Below are 18,178 nucleotides of genomic sequence, written 5' to 3'. Positions count from 1 at the left end.
ACACAAGGCTCATTTCTACCCCAGACCCTTTGCACTGACTGTCTGGCAGAGTTCTTTCCCAGACTGTCACACTACTGCCTCCTTCCCAGCCTTCAGGTCTCAACTCAGATGTCACCAAGTAGCCACACCACACCCCAGAGACCATCTACCATATTGCCCACTTTATCTTCTACATAGCCTTTAATCCTGAAATTATTATATTATTTGTTTGTTTACATGCTTAATGCATATCTTCTCCCCCCACTTGGAATGCAACTGCCTCGGCCAGGGACTTGGTTTGTTTTCTTCAGCACTGTTTCTCTGACATTAAACAGTTGCCTGGCACATTGTAAACACTCAGTAAATACTTATGGACTGAAACCAACTAATTTCAACCAAGGGGAAAAGGAGGGAGACAATACTTTTTAACTCCACAAGCTCTAGTGGCTACCATTTTTTTATATGTCAGAGAATATTAATTTCTGTGTAAGAGAATCATAAGATTAATGTGGCTTTCTGGTGAGAAACTTGGCTGCAAGACAGAACTAGCATCTATATTTATGCCACAGAAAAGTTGTTTTTTCAAATAATCAAGTCAAAGTATAAATTGTTAGTCCTATTTGCCAGGTACACAATTTGAGTGATTTGCATGGTGTGTGTTTAACCTGCTACAGTTTGCCTGCTATTTTAGGGTCCCCTGATTGCTGAAAGTTGTTTACTTGATTTCTTTCATTTTAAGTATGGCTGATCAGAAGCAAGCAGAAAAAGAGAGGCAATGTTAATGATTTTCTCAGGCACACTATAAAACTACCAAACACAATCTTAAGCATCTCTTGTACTTTCGAGAATGAAAACTAAGCGGTCTTTGATAGGTGCTTTAACCATTTGAATAACTGATACACTGGTAAGTCCTGAAAACTGTACAAACGCTGAAGCAAGGACTTTAAAATTCTGCTCTGGTGACAATATTTAGAACAAAATGCAGGAAAATTAGACCTCATCTTGATCAGAACAGATGAGGTCAAACATCCTTCTCCATCCCTGGTGTCATAGCATCCACAATTTCTACCATTAGAGCTTTACTTTTTTATCCTGGAGTCCTCTTTTAAAATGCATATATCCCTGGCAATATATTAAACCAATTCATGAAGACATTGATACTCATTAGATCCATGTTCTTCCCTGTGAGCCCTGAAAGAGAAAGATGCATCAGGGGAGACTAGATGTACCAATTCCAACCTTTCTGAACCTGGCGTCGACCCAGTACTGTGCAGTAGTTGTTGAGCCACTTTGGATAATGACATTGGGCCAAATTATTTTCTGAGTTTTGTGATGTGAGTTACTTAATCTAAGAAAATTGATTGTTTAGACTTCAGATGTTGCTATGCGATATGAATTTTGCTTGATTTTTTTTTTCCCACTTAGGGTCCCAACAGGAAACAGATGACACATTTAAATTAGGATAAAGAGACTATTTACAAGAGAGTTGGTGGGGTATAAGGAAAACACAAAGGCTAGTCTAGGATTTAGGGCTTAGAAACAGCAGAATGGCTGATACCCGTAAGTACTAAGGGAATGATTGTCAGAACCTGGAAAGGCAGTGTCATTTGTAGGAGACCCCTTTGAGAGGAAAATGACTTCTATTCAAGGGACACAGATAGCCAGAGGCTTTTTCCCTGGGAAAAAAGCCAAGGGAGTAAAAACTTTGATCTCACCCTTCTCCCTTCCTCTGATTTACTGCCAGAGCTCTCCGTGGGCCAAACCTAACTGGAAGCCAAAGGGAAAGGGAGCACGTTCATCTGGGTCAGCCTCCCAGGGCAGAGAGGAAGGTAGAAAAGGGTGGAGAGTGGATCTGGAGGAGCAAATAGAAGATCACCAGCACAACGACACCCCCATACACTTGACAAGAAGTGCTGAGGAAGAGCCATCCACCCCCCTCCCCAAGGTAAAACCTTGACATCATAAAACTTTGATTAGCCAGAAATTAATTAGAACCCTTTATTTAAAAGAATCTCCTTTGATGCATGTTGCAGTTATCAGCTCATTTCCTCTCAGCTCCAAATCCACCCTTCCCTGCTGTACTTTGCAATGCTGGTGCTGGGCCCTGTAAACATTTCTCCTTTGCAGCTGGCAGGATGTCACGCTTTGTCAGTAAAGAGTACTGGAGGGCCACTGCAGGAAGAAAGTGCTTCTCTCTTCTTTGTTCTGATATGATTGTCCTTCTTCTGGGGTACACAGCAGCCAATTGTGTTGGAGCCCCAGCTGCACTCAACCACCCGGGGAGTCTCACAGGTACCCTAGCAGGTAGCTCCTTCCTTTCCGGCCCTGACTAGTAGTGAACTTCTTAACTATCTAGTAGGTGAGAGCCACATCCTCTCCAGTGAAGTCAGCCCTGAGGAAGAGGAGGCTTTTCCAGATTTGTTCCTTCCTTGGGTACTCAGCTTAGCCCTGGGGCAAGCATTCCCAGTGTGGGTGAAATTGGTTCTTGGTGGGGAATAATCTTAGGTTATTCTTCCCAAGGGCCACATTACACACAGATAAACAGTGCATCTGTAGTATTAAATTTTCATGGGGGATGCGGGGCCTCGTGGTGATAAGGGGGGGAATTATCTTTAAAAGGTCTCCTTAGAGGGGAAAAAAAAGAAAAAGAATTTGAGGAACATTGGCCTAGGAAGTAGTAGCTGCTCCCTATAGCCACCATTCTTGTATTCTTTGAAGTTCTCTTTACCCCTTAGGAGTTAATCCCATTTCTGGTTAATATGCTTTATATTAAACATTCCCTGTTCAGATTACTGTGTGGTTGTCTCCTGACTGTACCTTGACTAATATAGTATACTTGACTTCTATGGAAAAAAGGCAAATAGTAATTGAAGATATGCTAAAATCAGAGGCTGACTTAAAAAAAAAAATCCCAGGACATTTTCTAGAGCCTGTAGAGATCAATCTCCAGCTACTTACATCTTGTACAGTGGGAATATATGTTTAAAATGATGATCTTGGGACCATGACAGACAATAAATGGCCAGAGCCTGGTTGTTGATCTGAACTTAGTAAGCAAAAGATTCATACAATACACGGTTGAAAAGTTTTTCTGGTTAGCCTTTAACTAGTACAAGGCATACTATAGACATGGAACACATTTTTCATTCGTAACTGTTTTAAGTGCTTATATAAGTGCAAGCTCCATAATAATAATGATGGTGATAATTATAATAATAATAACCCACATCTATTGGCACTTATTATATGCCAGCACTGCTCTGAGCTCTAACACTTTGGCACCAGGGTTGAGAATGGATAGGAAAAAGCCAAGCGGAGGTTACTACCAAAATCCAGGTATGAGACGATGGTGGCTTGGAATAGGGTGACAGCACAGAAATGGCATGCTATTGACTTACTGATGCCCAGAGCAGAAAGGGCTCTCTAGGCTCTTCAGCCACCACACAGTCTGCATCAGAGGGGTCATTCAATTCATTACCAGAGAAAGATGGTTAGAGATGGAAATAGAATTTATTTGTTAAGTTCATACAATGGGGCCAGTACTGTTGTTATATGTTAGGTGTACCCAATAATAATCATTACATATTTTTAGTACCTTATGATCTCTTATAAAGCTATAAAATGATAAAGCTAATATACAAACATATAAAATATATTTGAGAATTTGTGATGGGAAAGAATTTTGTAAATCTGACCGAAAAGCACAAGACATAAGAGAAAATCTTGACAAATTTAACTGCACCAAAACTAAGGATTTGTGTTCAATGAAGTCCATTATAGATAAATCTATGCAGACAGAGGACAGACTGAAAGAAAACATTTAGAAGATACTTCAAATCAAGGAACTAAAACCTAGCATATAGAGTAGTCCCCTCCATCCATGGGCATACATTCCAAGCCCCCCAGTGGATGCCTGAAACCTCAGATAGTACCAAATCCTATATATACTCTGTTTTTTCCTATGCTAACATACCTATGATAAAATTTGATTTATAAATTAGACACTGTAAGAGATTAGCAATAACTAATAATAAATAGCACAATAATAACAATATGCCAGCATTGCTACTCTTGTACTTCGGGGCCATTATTAAGTAAAATAAAGGTGACTTGAACACAAGCACTATGATACCTTGATAGCTGATAACCGAGGGGGCTACAAAGTGACTAATGAGTGAGTGGCGTCTACAACATGGACATGTTGGACAAAGGGAGAATTCACATACTGGGTAGGATGAAGCAGGACAGAGTGAAATTTTATCACACAACTCGGAATGGCATGCAATTTAAAACCTATGAATTGTTTGTTTCTGGAATTTCCCATTTAATATTTTTGGACTGCAGTTGACTGTGGGTAACTAAAACTTTGGAAAGTGAAACTGCGGATAAGGGGGGACTACTGTATAAGAATTCCTGTAAATTAGATAAACGGCCCAGTGTGAAACACTGACAAAAAATACGATAGCCAGTTCTAAAGAAGTGAAAACCCAAATGCCTAAGAAGGGTTGAACAGAAGTTCAGTGTCAGTGGTAAATAGTGGAATGCAAATTAAAACCATTCGAGATACCACCTAACACCCAATAGATTTGTAAAAATTAGAAAGTTGGGCAAGCTTAGCAGTTTTGGCAAAGATATGGGGAACAGAAACCCTTGTGTGCTGCTGCTGGGATTGTATGTAGATATAGATACTCTACAGAGCACTTTGGCAGTATTTCATTGTGTGTGTGTGTGTGTATGTGTGTGTGTGTATGCATCCCCACACACGCACAACCAATGATCTACCAATCCCTCTCCATCCAGGTTCATGAGGAGATATGTCTCTCACAGGGTTGTTTATAGTACAAGAAAGTTAGAAGCCATCTGGGCGTCCATCACTAGGGCAAGGGATGTTAAGAGTATCAGACACATAATATGGAGCTTTCAATAGCAGTTAGAAGAAGTGAGCTAGATGTGTGTAAAGGAAAAGGGATAAAACTTAAAACCAGCATTGCATAAAAAAGAAACAGAATGACAGCCATTAGACATTACAAAATCAAAACACATACATTCATAAAACATTATACAAAAAACAACTTGGGGATACATGCGTATCCAAACACATATAAAATACATTAGAGTAGCTGCCAATGCTGGTGGTGAAGAAGGAAATAGTAAAGTAAAATAAAACAAGCAAAGTCCTCACATGGATGAGGATCACATACAGTGATCTTAGGAGGTTGATTAATGCAAGTCTTTACACAAAGTACAAAAGAAAAAGAAAAGATCTAAATCGCATCTTTCTTTCTTTCTTTCTTGAATTTTTTTCATCCCATAAATGAGATGCAATGGCTGCTTTTTTGAGGTAATCCATGTAAACAGCTTTGTGAGCAGCACCTCAAGGCTCCTCCATCTAGCTAGTCCTTCCAGGTCTCTGGGGACACTTGAGCAAAGCACACATCCATGAAAAGCCAGAGAGTGGAAATAAAATAGAATGAAGGGCATCCTTGTAAACTAACTCTATAAACCAAAGCCTAATGCAGCTTTATTTATGAAACTAGAAGTGCAGCGTGAGACTAAGAAAAAACACATTGCAGGGTTAGATCAGTGACCCTAGCTTGGTTATTTCCATCAAACAAAAAGAAAAGTTATTTGAAATATTATCTGACTATGAAAAGCAGAACGGAGGAGACAAACAGGTAGTTCCAAGTCATCTGCAAAGACGATTTAGTTGGTAAAGGTGGATTATTTGACATCATCAGGCAATCTATTAATAAAATGCATGTACATATGTGCGCATATATATAATTTTTTTAAGTGAATTGATCGCAGGATTTTGTTTGTTTCCAATTGCTTTTGGTCAAACAGGAAACACAAAGGAGCCTGGTTTGATTCCAGGACTCTTCCTTTTTAAGGCTGCCAGGTCTGTCCTCTTGCAGGGAATGAGCACGACACACAAGGCTGAATATTTCTCTGTGTTTCAGAGAAGGGCTGTCTGACCCAAGCCCTTGCAGCTGCATGCACCACCTGTGGAATGAGACTGTTGCCCGTTTTCAGTTCGCTCTTTCGCATCTCCAACTATCTGCCTAGACAGATGATTGCTGGGAATTCACATCTCTTTTGTTTTCCTCAGCTTTAAGACTATAGCCACTTCATTTAAATTACGCTCTAAAGCAAGCAGGAACTGGTTTTAAATGGAAGCCTGAGAAGTAGCGAAGTGAAAGGAAGTTGGGAGGTGGTGAATTCTTGATTCTTTAGTGCTATATTATCCTTTGATTCTTCCTCTGAGTTATCTTTTGTACATAAAATTCCTTTATTTGGCCATTAAAATGAGTGATTCTGTAAACTGTACTGAGGATACTTCGATATTTGAAAACATTTTCAGCTACTGTTTCATTTGGCTGGCATTTTATAGTGGGCTCATCTACAGATTTAACTGAAAGTATACAAAGATATTCTTTAACAGCATCCCAAATTTATTTAAAGAAAACTAACTTTAAAACGTGTATAAACTTAAAAGTATGTAACTTTCTAAAAGTATATAAAGAAGTATACAAACCAAAAAGTATCCAAAAAGTATCTAAAAAGTATGTAAGCTAAAACTATCACAAAATCTTAGAATTCTGTAGGAGAAAAGAACCTTAGCAATTACTGACCAGTTCTCAGCCTTTTTTTCTGCCTCCATGCTGTTTGCATTTACAACATAACAGCACTTCTACTTAATGAGTCTCACCTGGGAAGAATCAACCTACTATAGTTTGAAAAGATCTCTTTTCTTTTTCCCCACACCAAGTTTATTAGTTTTTAGAGACCATTTATTGCTAATTGATGAAAAAAGTAATACTATGCCTTCTCTGTTTTTTATCTAGCAGATTGAGCGTCACTTTGAACTCTATGACATAACACAGGGCCATGAACCCAAAATAACTGAGTCCTGCTTGATCTGCAGAGAAATACGGAGTACACGGACATTGTTTAGTGTCCTTTTTAACCTTATAATTAAATTCCACACTTCCCCTGCTATTGTTTAAAATATTTAGCACTCAAAAGTATTTTATCGGCTATGAGTGCAAAAGTATTTACTATATTATCAAAAGCCTATTAACAAAAAGCCAATTCACAATTTTTATGACACATTATCTGATTTTTAAAATTGCATTATACCTATGGATGTAGAAAAGTTACAGAATATAAACGAACAGAAAAACAATTTTTCATAATTTCACCACCTAGAAAAAAAAACAGCATTTCCCATACATACTTCTAGTTTTCTAGTAAAACAAGAATATTTTACTTCAAATTTTTCCTCCCAATAGATTTGTTTCTACAAAGGTGAGCTTCTGAGAAACCAACTTCCCTTGTGCAGATAGCAGACTCTGCTCTAGAGGGAAGGAAGTGGCAAACATCCTGACTAACAGGGGATCATTGTTACTCTCTCAGAACTGGCATGATGCCTTCTTTAGCCAGAAAGACAATTATGTGACACAGAATCTAGGAGTTGGGCCTGCCTTAAGGGAAAGTGGCTTAAAAGCACATTTTACTCACGTACAGTGTGCTAGGCGTTTTCCCTGCTTGCTTTCTCTCTAATTATTACAACCCAGAAAGACGTGGGTTTGAATTCCAGCTGTTCCCTACAAGCCAAGTAACCATGGATAAATTACTAAAGCCCCTTCTGCCATGGTTTCCTCATCTGTTAAATAGGAACAACAATAGTACCAACCTCACTGGATTCTTGCAAGGACCAGTGAGTAATTACAACAGAGCTCTTAGTGCCTGGCCTGTAGTAGTAAAAAGGTTTCAGCAAATGTCTGCAACATTATTGTGGTTGTTTATTGGCACAAGGATTGTATGAGATACTCTATGTGAAACTCTTGCCACACTTAGGAATGATTATTACAATAATTAGCATTACAGGAGAGTTTGTTCTTAACTACTCACCTTTTCACTTGGCAATACTCCTTGGTTTTTTCTTCTAGTCCAGTGCTCTGCAGAACTTTCTGTGAAGACAGAAACAGTCAATAATCTGTGCTGCCCAATATGGTAGTAGCCACTAGCTACATGTGGCTACTGAGCTCTTGAAATGTAACTAGTGCAACTGAGGAATTGAATTTTTAGTTTTAATTTAATTTTAATTAATTTCAATAGTCACAGCTGGTCCTTTGATTTCTATCTGCTCCTATCTCTGTCTCTGGGATTACAGGTGTGAGCCACTGATAAGGAAAACTCCCATCTATTACTTAGCACAGCAGCCACCTGAGACCTCCTCCCCTCACGGAAGACCCGCATCAGCATAATACTAACCTAACACCTGGCCCATCAACTCATCTATTACCTGGCACATCAGCATCACACTAAGCCTATTACCTGGTGCAGCAACTAACCTAACCTATTACCTGGCGGGCATTAGTCACCTGAGACCCCCACCCCTTGGATCACCCCAACTTAATAAAAGTGGGAAAAATTGGGTAGACGGGGCTCAGAATTTGGTGGCAAGACCCCTCTGAGCACGCCGGCGAATAAACCTTGATTCTCTGACTCTCCGTGTGCAGCTCGGTTTGTCCTCGGGACCAATCGCTGTAACACCACCACACTGGCTACACTAAATTTTGAATAACATCATTTTCTACATACATAGCATCTTCTTGATAAAGCACAATCCTACCATTAAGAATGCAGAAATAGGCTGGGTGCAGTGGTTTGGGCCTGTAATCCTAGCACCTTGGGAGGCTGAGGTGGGAGGATTGCTTGAGGCCAGGAGTTAAAGGAACAGTGAGCTATGATCACACCACTGCACTCCAGCCGAGGTAAAAGAGCAAGGCCCTATCTCTAAAAAAAAGAAGAAAGTAGAAACCAGCTGGATACATTTCCAGTGTCAAGTTTCAATACCAAGTCTGACTTTCCTTCCATTAAGCCCTTTGCCAATTTGAATGCAAATAAAACATTAAAAAAAAAAAACCACACACATTTGGCAAATTAATTTAAAAGGCTGCTTTACAGATCTGGAATGAAAATGGGGTACTTCTGCACTCAAATGTCCTCCCTCACAATATATAGCGGTGTTAATTCTTTAAATTTATTTTTATTTTATTTTTTTATTTTTAAAGCAGTGTGATTCTTCTGCTTTCTGTGTCTTTGGGGCAATTCTGTGTCTCCCTGTGGTCCCTTGCTCAGAGACATCTGTTGGCATGTGAACTTGGCCAGATTCCCGAGGGCAGCCAGAGTCACTCAGAGCCGGCAGCTGTGGGACTGGCCCACGGAAGTGAGTCGAACCACATTTCCAACGTTCAGGGTCCCTGCTCCTCTTCGCACTGTGATAAAGCCAGTCCCAACTTCAGGACCCAGATAAATCCCCTGACATAACAAGGAAAAGCAATAAAACCAAAACCAGTTTTGGATTAGTCAGACGAGCTCTTGCTTCTCTCCCAGGGAAAGGCTGCCACCTGCTGGAATACATTAGCATTGGGCTTTTCCAAGGTCACTGAACGGCCACTTCCTTCACACAAAATGGATGTATGCACAGCCCCACCTGCCTTCACCTCTGTGTGTCAGGAGCATAAAGAGGAAGCCAACCCAGGGGGCACCGACTTAGAGCAGAGAGGGGGACTCATCCGTGTGAATGGCGCTGAGAAGGAGCTGGCTGGCATCACCACAGCTCTGGGAGTGAGCTTCCGTTCTTCAGCAGTCAGCAGCAGACCAGCTCTAAGCAACCTTCAGAAAATCTCTACTCAGAGGCTTATTACCTCCCCGACCCTACTAGTTCTGTGCATCTTTATCTATTCTCTACAGCCCTGGCAAGTCTTAGGTAGCTAAAAGGATTTGAGGAGGATAAAAATTGACTGTTTTCAGGGCAGCATCCCTAAGCCTTGTTCCTTACTTCCTGCAGAGATTCCAGGTTGCTGCTTGGAGGCCAGACCTAGCACAGTACCTAGCCCGTTATATAAATTCTTTGTTTGTTTCTCAATCTTCTTGGGACAGTTTGCCGAAGAAAAGGAAGAGTATTTTCTAGACTCAGAAAAACAAAAGCAAAGAAGTTGGGGACATGCTTCCCCAAAGTATGCCACTTTGGTATACTGATTATTTTCAGCTGAAGGCACTTGGAAAACAGCAAATGCAGGGAGAGGCTTTTCTCTGAACTCCCCTTTACCTGCCTATAGAGAGATCCTCCAAAAGGAACTTGGTTGTCATTAATCCCTCCCCAGGAATTTCATCAACCAGGGAAGATCGACTCTTATCATTACAGGAGAGGAAACTAGAAATAGACACCATACCCAGACAAACTGTCACAAACTATTTTGTCTCCCATCTGTTCTTGTAAGGGCCCATTCTTTCCCACAAATTATTTGCTCTCCCCTAAGTTGCCTATATCTTTCCTCCCTTTCCCCTATGAAGATAGTATATAAGCTCCCAATTCCCACTGATACTGCAGATATTCATTTTTTTTGCTTTGATGCTCCCACACATGCAATAAATTTGTACACTTTTTCTCCTGTTAATCTGCCTGTTGTCAGTTTATTTCATAGACCTAGCTATTGAACCTAGGAGGGCAGAGGGAAAGTCTGTCCCTGCCCTACAAAAACAAAAATGAGGTGCTGCTACGGGGCCCATCACTTTATTCCCCTGAACCTCTCCTCTCCTTCTGCACTCTCCACTCCCAGCTTGAGGCCATTCATCGCCCACCAGCTGCTGTGGTCTATACCCACACACCAGCTTCAAAGAGTAGGTTTTACTTACCATGATCTTCCTGCAAAGGGTGCCCACCACCCCAACTCCCCTTCCTAAATTATGCCTTTGTATCTAGGAACCTACCAAACTTAAGGAATTACTTAGGGATTACAACATTGAATAAACTCAAATATAAACAGGCTGACATTTAAAACTAAATATTCAATATCCCAAAAGTCTTCAATATAAGAAAAATAGGAACAAATACCAAAGCAAAAATAGCCAAAAGAAGGATGCCTTCCTGCCTGGTTTTAGCTTTATATTAATAGAATCCATGGCATTGGCATGGCTGATACAATTGTAAAATATGGGCAAAACATTGCCAACCTCTTGAGGAAACTGTTATTTTCTTCACTGCAAACCACTGGTGAGCTCTAGATCGCCACTCCAACATCTCCCACCTGCATTCACAGATAGGAAGAAGCAGGCTATGAAAGCAGAAAAGTACAATCATGTTTTTGTTAGTGTATGATGAGACTTTTAAAAAGTTGTTTTTGTTAGTGTATGATGAGACTTTTAAAAAGTTGCATCGATAGCTAAAAAAATGAAATGAACCCTTACGGTATCTGATCCTGCCACACATTTATGTATGTGTATGGTTTTCCAAATAAGTTTCTTAAGGCAATATTTTACTTATCAAAATATTATAACAATATTAAGTGTTTAAAATCTGATCTTCTTAACTTTTATTTCATTTTTTTGCTTCTATAGTTTTTTCATTTGCATTCATTTTACACACAATTTTATAATCTACACAGAACTTTTAATGTCTTGAACTATTCCTTTGAGTTGTTATATCAAAATTTACCCAGCTGTTGAAGATTTAGTTCCCCAAGTTTTTCATTTTTGTTAATACTGAAATAAATGTCTTTGTGGAAAGTGGGTTTTTCCTGACTGTGAGTTAATCTACCACCCATTACAGTAAGGAGTGTGTGGCAAATGCTCAGCAAATGTGTACTGTTTAAGTAAATTATTTATAAGTATCAGGAATGAGAATATGGGGTCAAATATGGAAATAATTCTGTTGTAAACAAACTTAATGTCTCTTAATACAGATTACTAAATAGCTTTCTAAAAGAATTCTATTTGATGTGTCAACAGATAGTTGTTTAACACATCGTTTCCATTGAGACATCCTTTTAAATCTTGCTAATTAGGAAGAGGTCAAGGAATGACTTCAATACTGATGAAATCAATGGACATGAAGAGTCTGAATCAATATGGAAAGTGTGGGTCACAGTGTTTTTCATTTTTAATTGTTTTTGAAGTCTATACCTGACTATAGTTTAATTTTTCATTTAAGTCCTCATTCTAACTTGCAGGGCAGAACATGTAATGGCATCAGTTAACCACTCAGATATGAACATCTTAAGCAGTTTGGATATGTCAGTTTTAGCCCAAAGGACCTAAGTGAGACAGAATTTGTTGTAAGGTGAAGTGCTTGGCTAGAGGGAAAGGACAAGAGGCTACAGAACTTGGCCACACAAAGTGTGATTCCCAGACCACCTGCATCAGCATCACCTGGGAGCTTGTTAGGAACGCAGAACCTTGGGCTTTAGCCCAGACCTACTGAATCTTAATCTGCATTTAAACAAGAGCTCCGGGTGATTCTCGTGCACATGAAGTTGGAGAAGCTGTGCTCTAAACAGTGAAAATTGCTACTGCCGGTTGTCTAAGGCAGAGGTCTCCAACGTTTTTGGCACCAGGGACCAGTTTCATGGATGACAATTTTTCTGTGGATGGGAGGTGGGGGTGGGGGGGAGGAGGAGTTCAGGCAGTGATGGGGAGTGGCTGTAAAGACAGATGAACCTTTGCTCACTCACCCACTGCTCACCTCCTCCTGCAGAGTGGGGACAGTCCCTAAGTTTCATGGAAGACAATTTTCCTGGGGGGTGCAGGAGGCAGAGCTTTGCAGCCTGGTCCCTAACAGGTCACGGACCAGTACTTGGGGACAGCAGGTCTAAGGGCTTTAGCAGAAAAGAGATCTCCATATGAATATTAAAACATGAATCTAAGACTAGCAAAGAGCCATCTGTAATTTTAATTTGGCTGATTCTTTTGAGAACATTTTCTATATTCTAGCCTGGCTTTTATTTATTTCTTTATTTCTTTTATTTTTTATTTTTTGAGACTCGGTCTCACTCTGTTGTCCAGGATAGAGTACAGTGGTGTCATCATAGTTCACTGCAACCTCAAACTCCTGGGCTCCTGAGATCCGCCTGCCTCAGCCTCCTGAGAAGCCAGGACTACGGGTACACACCACCACACCAGCTAATTTTTTTTCATTTTTGTTGAGATGAGGGTGTGCAGGTCTGGCTGTGTTGCTCAGGCTGGTCTCAAACTCCTGACCTCAAGTGATCTTCCTGCCTCAGCCTCCTAAAGTGCTGGGATTACAGGTATGAGCCACCACGACCAGCCTAGCCTGGCTTTTTAAAAAGTCAAATGTATTATGGAGCATTTTAAATATAAGCTTTAGTGTCTTGCAGACCCATCCCTTTTTCAAGTATAGATTTTATTTAAATCCTTCTAGTGGATAGGGGATTATCTGATTTCTAAAATCCTCTAGTGATGATTTTTCAACACTCTTTGCTAAAACTCCTCCTGCCACCAATTAAAATACCTTGCTTCTCTGTGATGTTTAAGTTCCTTGAAAGCAAGAACCTGTATTAGAGTTTTTCATAGTTAGTTCTTTGATCCACTTACATCAGAATCGTTTATCCTTGGGTGAGTTAAGAATGCAAAGATTTGGGCCTTGACTCAGTCCCCTGAATCAGAATCTCTGGGGTGGGGCTTAAGAATCTGTATTTTAAATAAACTGACCAATTGTTTCTAATGCACAACAAAGTTTGAGAACCGTTGTCTTTCAAGTTTTAACAGAAAGCTCAACACCTGAGTATGCCTTGTTCATAACTTGGATGAACAAGGGAATCACCTGGAGAACTTTTTAAAAGCACAGATGCCTGCGTTCCACCCCCAAAGATTTTTATTTAATTGGCCTGGAGTATGTAGCCTGGTACTGAGAACCACTGACTAGGTGCTTCAGTAAACGCTTATCTCATTGTACTTATCTACTTTGTGTAGAAAGAAAAATAGTCCAAGGTTAGAATATACACAGAGTCATAATCAGCGGCAAAGGGCTTGACTACATGCTCAGTTCCTGGAATAAGAAAGATTGGAAGATCAGGGACAAGGAGGTCTAGGGAAGGATGGTCATATAGGAGTGGGTACAAAGTGGGCATGAAGATTGCATGGTAATGCCTACCAGCCAGGAGCACCTACCACAGAAGAGGCACTAAACACCCAGGAGACAAAATGACTTGGCTGGTTGACTTCAGCCAGCCTCCATCATCAGCTTCTAGTGCTAATATAATAGATAAGAGTGTGCCATGGTGGCAAGGTGGAGGCTATGCAAGGTCTCAAAAGCATGGGCTCTCCATGGGTTAGCTGGTTGAAACTGCATCACAGCTCAACTTCTACCTTTGCCCAATTTTTCCTCTGTCCCTTCCCTTCTACAGGTGTTGATCTCAAGAGTACTGCATTATAAACTTTCTGCATGATAATCTGCTTCTCAGAGTCTATGTTCCAGGGAACCCAACTTACAACAACTGACAATGCCAAATGTTGTTGGCGATGTGTAACTATCATAACTCTCAAACACAACTTGTGGGGAGTGTAACTTGTTACAACCATTTTAGAAAACTGAAAGAATCTACTAAAACCGAACATAAGCATACCCTATGATCCAGCAACGCAACTCCTAGGTATACATACAACAGAAAGGGAAATACATGTGTAGCAAGACTTCTATGAGCATGAACATAGCAGCACTATTTTAAATAGCCAAAAATAGAAAACAACCCAAATATCCATCAATAGTATAGTTAAAACCTATGGAATATTCATACAACGAAATACTTTCAATTCTTCATAGTATGTAAATACTCTATAGTATGTATGAACAAACTACTGCTACACATGACAATGTGGATGAATCTTACAATGTTGAATGACACCAAACAATATACCATTTATATATGTAAAGTTTGTAATGTATCTAAATTTCTATGTATCTAAATTTCAAAAACAGGCAAAACTAATTAAAGCTCATAGCAGTCAAAATAGTGCTTACCTTTGAGTAGTGACCCAGAGAGGATGAAAAGGGGGCTTCTGGAGTGTTGGAAATATTCTGATTCTTGATTTGGAATGTGGTTATATGAGTACTTTCATTTTGTGAAAACTGAGCTATACATTTAAAAAAAATTTTAAGTGAAAATTTTAAAAAATCGTTTGGAAGGATAATTTGGAAATATCTATCAAAATTCTCCTGACAGTAAATGTAACCTTTGAGTAGTAAGAGTGAGAATACCTGAGGCAACAGGAATGAGAGTCTGAGCAGAGTCAACTCTAATCATATGACTGGCTAAATATGGAGGAAAGGGTCAAAAATTATCAAGGCCATTCTTAGAAATAGGGAAGTCAAAAGGCACTGGTTCAGACAAACGGGTAAATAATTCAGTTTGGGATATCTTATGTTTTCTGTTACTTCACAATGAAGACAATTTTTGCATTCTCTCTAGGTCCAGAATCTAGATGTTAATACATGTATTTATATAGATTTATAATTTCATCAAGTATTAATCCAGAAACTCAACAGGAAGGAAACAGAGAATGCCACTCAGCCTCAGCTACAAGTAGAACCTACTTTTAAAGAAAACACACTTCAAATAATGGTGAGAATTTTTTTTTTTTTTTTTTTTTTTGCCTAGCCAATTGGCAAAGATTTTAAAAAATAATCTAGATTAGCAAAGATGTAGAAAAATGGGTATTATTGTATGCTGCTGCATGGGAGTGTGATTACAACTTCCACAGGACAATTTTACAGTATATAGCAAAAACCTAAAAAAATTAGGTCTTTTGATCCAACAATTCTGATCCTATCTGAAACGTACATGCAAATATTTTTAAAAAAAATTTTAAAGTAATATATGCACATGGTTGGAGTTTGTTTTTTTGTTGTTTTGGTTTTTAGGGTCTGGGTCTGGCAATGTTGCTCAGGCTGGCCTTGACCTCTTGGGCTCAAATTCTCCTCCCCCAATTCTACCAGCCTCCAGAGTAGCTGGGACTACAGGCATGTACCATTGTGCCTGGCTTACACATGGTAGTTTTTAAATTAATTATTCTAAATGACTTAGATTGGAAAACAGTGTACCTCTGTTCCATTTCTTACTCATACTGCTCTCTAAGCTCTCTGAGCTATACACTTAAAAAAAATTTTAAGTGAAAATTTTAAAAAATCGCTTGGAAGGATAATTTGGAAATATCTATCAAAATTCTCCTGACAGTAAATGTAACCTTTGAGTAGTTTGAGCATAATTTGCTCATAACCTTTGAGCATAATTTGCTCATTCAGCCTTTTCTTGATTTATCAACTTAAGACATTATTTCTTGACATTGACATCCTGTTATGATAGTTGAGCATTTAGCCCTTTTACTCAATCTCCACCACTTCCCTTCCCCACATCCTCTTACTATAGATTTATCATAATCTCTAAATGTCATATGGCAGGACTTCATGGCAAAAATGTCATGGGGCAAAAATGCATTGATTAATTTGAGTAGTCAGTATTTACATAATTATGACTATGTAAAGATTTCTAAACATCAATGGACCAGTAATATTTTTTCCAAATCTCCAAACACAAAACTAGCCAACAAACTAGCAGTTCCATTTTTTTTCTGAAGACCTCCCTCCCTTATCCCCTGTCCTCCTAATCTAATCAGGACTGACTGCTCGTGAGGCTTGGGCACGGTTGTCATCCCAGGAGTTCCCCTCACTGTCCTTGGTACTAGCTCCCCCATTTCCTAGACTCCCTTTTCTTTCGTGGCATGCTCTCTTGTATTACTGAAATAGTAATTTCCTAAGGAAAGGTACATAAAGGCAAAATTTTGTGTCTTTGAATCTCTGAAAATGTCTTTATTTTACTCTAATACTTTATTGGTGGTTTGGTATAAAATTCTTATCTAAACATGATTTCACTTCAGAATGTTGCAGATAATACTCCATTGTCTTCTAGAATTCAGTGGCACTGTTGAGAAGCCCAGGTTCACTGTCCACTGCTCAAGGAGAAGCCAATACACTGAGATAGCAGGGTTTATAACAGAGAAAGAGTTTAATATTACAGGTGCCATGCAAGGAGACAGAAGGAAGTTCTCAAATCTGTCTCCCTGAGAATTTGGGAGAAAAAGTTTTTAAAGATAGTTTGGTGAGTCTGCTAATTGGCTGGGCTTGGGGTAGAGCCATAGGGGTGTAGAAATTGTCTTCTTTGCTGAGTGAGTTCTTGGATGGGGTCACAAGGGCATTTGAGTAAGTTCCTTGATATGGGCCACTGGTCTGGGTGGGTCAGCTGTTCCACTGGAATGCAGGTCCTGGAAGATGTCTCAAAAACTAGCCTTAGGTTTCACAAGGGTGACATCATCTATGGGAGCAATAAAGAATGCTAAGAATCTTTATGATCATCAGCTGTATGACTCCTGAGTTGTAAGCAATTATAGGAAAGCAAGCTAGGGAACAATGGCTGGTTATATATATATTTCCCCTACCTTATGGCCCTTTATTAATTTCATAAAGGGCAGTTTCACTCCCACTTCAGCCTCCTGAGTAGCTAAGATTACAGGTGTGTGCCACCATGCCTGACTAATATTTAAATTTTTTTTTTTTTTTTTTTGTAGATACAGGTGTCTTGCTATGTTGCTCAAGTTGGTCTTGAACTTCTGGCTTCAAGCAATCCTTTCACCTGAGCCTCCCAATGTGCTGGGATTATAGGTGTGAGCCACCATGCCCAGCTAGATTACTGTTTCTTAGTAATGAGATCAGAGATTGCTGCCTGTTTTAAACTGCATTTTAAAAAAAGTCTTTGAAGAAGAGCTCAAATTTGAATAGGCAGAGTTGGGAAGGGGGACCCAGGAAGGGGCCCAGGAAAGAGACTCCAACCAAAAATGAAAACAAAACTCAGAAAATATTTCTTACAAATAATGGAGAAGTAGCTGTAAACACACCAGCTATTATCCTTATCATCCTTATTTGAACACTATTTGGTGTACTGACCACTTTGCTTGCCATGCTAATTTGCTTTCAACCTTCCTTATAATAATAGCTGTTGTGCTCTTTCAGCAGAATCTTCAGTGTTAGCCCAAAAGTTCTTGGGTTCTAATCATATGAAACTTGATTTTGTCGAGTTTGTCATTAAATGTTAATATGTGTGATTATTCAATTAAAAATATATACCTATGTCAGTCTTTTTCTCTATAGCCCCTTTGTCATGGTGAATAATATCCTTTTAAAAATGCTACATGAAATCATACTTCTCTGATAAACTTATTAATATTAAAATTCACTTGAAATTTTCTTGTTCCTATATTCAACCAGATAAAAAGGGGGAACAGATCAATTTCATGTGCCCTCTGTAATTGCAATTTTCAGTACTTCAATCATGTGCCTTTA

The 18,178-nt window shown here is 39.3% G+C and overlaps 1 protein-coding gene across 3 annotated transcripts in view; it reads left to right on the top strand.

The window, feature by feature from the left end:
- The window catches only part of VPS54 (VPS54 subunit of GARP complex), a 147,506-nt gene that overhangs the window by 9,938 nt on the left and 119,390 nt on the right, over positions 1 to 18,178 (top strand). For all 3 annotated transcript variants that reach the window (XR_006734713.1, XM_045549722.1, XM_045549721.1), the window contains one exon: positions 1,724 to 1,924. The gene's annotated coding sequence lies outside the window, so the exon portion shown is untranslated. The remainder of the gene's footprint in view (positions 1 to 1,723; positions 1,925 to 18,178) is intronic.

Source organism: Lemur catta, chromosome 4 (assembly GCF_020740605.2).
Source record: "Lemur catta isolate mLemCat1 chromosome 4, mLemCat1.pri, whole genome shotgun sequence".
Classification (NCBI taxonomy): Eukaryota; Metazoa; Chordata; class Mammalia; order Primates; family Lemuridae; genus Lemur; species Lemur catta.
This window is presented reverse-complemented; position numbering and strand designations above follow the sequence as displayed.